This window comes from Carlito syrichta, unplaced genomic scaffold, assembly GCF_000164805.1.
Source record: "Carlito syrichta isolate Samal-C Ts95f unplaced genomic scaffold, Tarsius_syrichta-2.0.1 Scaffold308971, whole genome shotgun sequence".
Taxonomy (NCBI): Eukaryota; Metazoa; Chordata; class Mammalia; order Primates; family Tarsiidae; genus Carlito; species Carlito syrichta.
Genome location: NW_007253067.1, coordinates 361,660 through 365,440, shown reverse-complemented (window position 1 = coordinate 365,440; position 3,781 = coordinate 361,660).

Genomic DNA, 3,781 nt, shown 5'->3' with positions numbered 1-3,781 from the left:
TATTCTATATTTTACTTGAATTGAGCCGCAATATAACTCTTATTATTTTTTAAGCATTTTGTTATTGTTAAAGAGGTTTAAATAATATATTTTAAAATCTTTTTTATTTATACAATTGGTGGCCATTTGTAGAGTTCTTTTTTCCTTTGTGCAGAATTAGTTTTTCTTCTGATATAATTTAATTTTGTTTCTTTTGTCATTTTTTACAGTATAGGTTTTTTTGCATGCATAAAAAAGTTTACATTTTGTCTTCACTTTTGAAAAATCTATTCTGCTGAGTAAATGATTCTAAATAACAATTGGTTTGATCTGTTTTTTTCAGTATCTTAACAATAATTGTTCCTGTGTTCTGACTTGTATTGTTTCAAAAAAAACAATTTCCATCACCCTTAACTTGTTTTTTGTAACAATTTGTCATTTATTTCTGACTACTTTTTATACTTTTACTTTGCCACTAGTTTCATATTTTTTATCATATACCTGTTTGTAGTTTTCCTCTTTTTTCTTATATTTGAGTTTTCTTGAGCTTATTGTATATATGAATTAATAATTGTCATCAAACATGATTTTTAAAATTGGTTTATGTCCTACATCCTCTTTTTCACTTCAGTATATGTCTACTTTACTTGAAATTGTTTACAGCTGTATGATGCTCAACTATTTTGTTCAGTCTCTCCGTTTTCATTTTTGTATAGTTTTATTATTTTATCTTGATTGACTAATTTTTTTCTGCAGTGATAATTTGGTTATTACTTTATCTTTGTATCATTTTAGACATTAGAGTTTTCAACTCTAGAATTTAAGTTTCTGTCTTCCTTATATCTTCTGTGACTCTACATATATTCAACTTAATCTCTTGCTTTTTAAACAAATGAGACACAATAAATCTTTTAGTCTCCATATGTACCAATTATTACATATTTCTGGGTCAGTTGATATTAATTGAGCTTTATTTTTTGTAAGTGTTATATTTTCCTGCTCTTTTGCATGCCTGCTGAGATTTTATTGATACCATTCATACTTTGTGTGCTTTATCTTGTTTTGTGCTGGTGATTTTTACATTTCTGTAAGAATTCTTAAACTTTGTTCTGAGATGTTAGTTTGGAAAGAGCTTGATGATTTTGGATCTTTCAGCTTTGTCAATTTGAGCTAAATAATTATTTAACCTATTTTGTCTCTTGACTGGCACAAAACTCTCTGCATACTATAACTGATGTTTCTTGAATTATAAGATTTGTTACCTGCCACTGAAATTGTAGAAACAGATACTATTCCCAACCTCACATGAGCAATAGATACTGCTTACTGCAATGTCTCCAGGTAGGTCTTTCTTTAGGCATTTCCCTCATACTCATGCACTGACCAGTACTCTGTTGAATACAAAAGACCCTCTACAGTTCTACAAAATTCTGTCTGTGCTGCTTGCTCTGCTTTGGTGCTCTGTCTTGTAAGTTGCCATAGTTTTATCAGTCCTGAATGCCAACCCTGTTTCTTCAACTTCTGCCTGAGTTCGTTACCTCTGCAACAGTGAGGAAATCATTCTAGACAATAGCTATGGGAATCATAGAGCTTGCCAAGCTTGTTCTTTATTTTTCAGAAATTAATTTCGTTCAATATCTGATGTTCAATTTCTTGAGAATGAGTTTCATATATTTTGTCTGATTTATTTTGTTAGTTGTTCCAGGTAGGAGAATAAAAATGGTTCCTAATATTTTATTTTGGCCATAAACCAAAGCCATTTTAAATTTATGTTTAAGTAGTAGTACCATTTATCAATAATGACAAACTTTTTTTATTTCTTCATTTCAAATTCTCATATTTTTCAGTTTGTGTTGTCTAACTTGTGCCAATCAAGTCATTGATTTGTGTCTTGATTTTTCACAGCATTTTAAATTTCCTCCCTTTTTTACTAGATGGAATTTTAAAAATTTAATTTATTATTTCACATTTTCTTAATCTGAAAAAAATAAAAAATATCTATCCTATATTTTTGTTACTTTTTCAATTGTAACAGACATAATTAACCAACTCTAAAGTTTACATCTTAAGCTCCATTCTAAATAATGAAAAAATTTTAGAATTTATTATGCTGATTTCTTGTTGCACCAACCCTGAATCTCTACCCATATACTATTATCATGGCATTGTTGGTGATAAGTTTGAATTTATTTACAATAAAACGCTCTTACATTCATCCATAAGGTCATTTTCTGCATACATAATAGAACTTGAAAATTATTTTCATCTCATTATTTTGAAGACATATTTTTGTTGACTTCTAGCTTCCCTTATTAAATTGAAAATAGTAATACATATTTATTGTTTTTATTTTTAAGGAATCTGTCTTTTCTCCACTTAAAACTTCTCCTTGACTTTAAAGATTTTTTGTTTTTACTACATTTGATCTAAAGATAGTTTTCTTTTTATTTATTCTGTTTGATAAATGTTGTGCTTATTCTCTTACTTTGGGTCTATTTGTGAATTCATATATTTCCTTAATACTAAAAAATTTATTTTTATTGTCTGCTTACATGTTTTCTTTCTCTATTCTCTGTAGTCTTTCCTTCTTTGATCCAATTAGATGCTTAATAGAACTTCTCATACTATCCTCCTTATCTCTTGAATTCTTCACATCTTCTGACTTGTGCCTCAGAGCTGAATTCTAGGTAATTTCTGTGAACTTACTTGTGAATTTGGTTTTTCTTTTTAACCAGCAGCTAAAAAAAAATTGAGTTACTATGTCTTATGCACGTATGTGTGTATGTACACATGTATACACAATGTATATACATGTGATATATATAGCTCATACAAACTCACACATATATACACACATTTTAATTGATTATTTTTCAAGCCTTCAAGTGATTTTGGACAGTTTTTTTATTGCTTTCTTTATTCATCAGTTTTATAAAATTACGTATTTGATATACACCATGCTGAATATTATTTGTCTTATAATTTTAATGCCAAAGAGTCTAAATGTGATACTTTTGTTTCTAGCTGACTTTCATGCATAATGACACGAATTTTTTTGTATTTTCTGATTTTTAATTATGGTCCCTTTTATTTGATTGAGTTTTATTTGTAGGAAACCAGAATTTCTAAACTGCAGATTTTTTTTTCACAGTTTCATGTTTACTTTTACTGAGATCCTAGAGTATTGATTACATGGGACCACCTCAGTCTGAAATACTGATGTATGTTGATGGTGTTCAAATAAAATAGGTGATTAAAAAGTGAGGGTGAGCTGAATGAGATAGGGGACAAATTTTGTTTTCAGAGTGGGAAGTGACTGCCAAGTCGTTTGAAAAGTACAGGAACTAGAAAGAGACTCAAAACTGTTTCTGTATGAAGAAAAAAAAAAGATGCCCTAAAGGTATATGAGATCATAAGATAATTAAAAATTTTTTTGCAATCATACATCTTTTCTAGAAAAATTTTCACATAAGAATATTTCATGGGAAGCAACAGAAATAGGTAAATATTATATGTAATATATATATATATATATATATATATATATATATTCCTCAATGCAAGTGATCAATTGTATGTGGGCAGAATTCAAAAGCTCCAGAAACACCCCTTAAAGTGGGCTGATTCATCTAGGAAGTGAATGCTCTTTTACTTCCTGTCTTTCCCTTTATTTCTGCCAGAAACTAAGATCAGTGACTAGACCTACAACAGCCATCTGTGAACCTTAAAGACAGAAACAAATGATGTCAGCAGAAAAATGAAGACATCTGTGTATCTGTTAACTTCCTAGGGTCACCACACA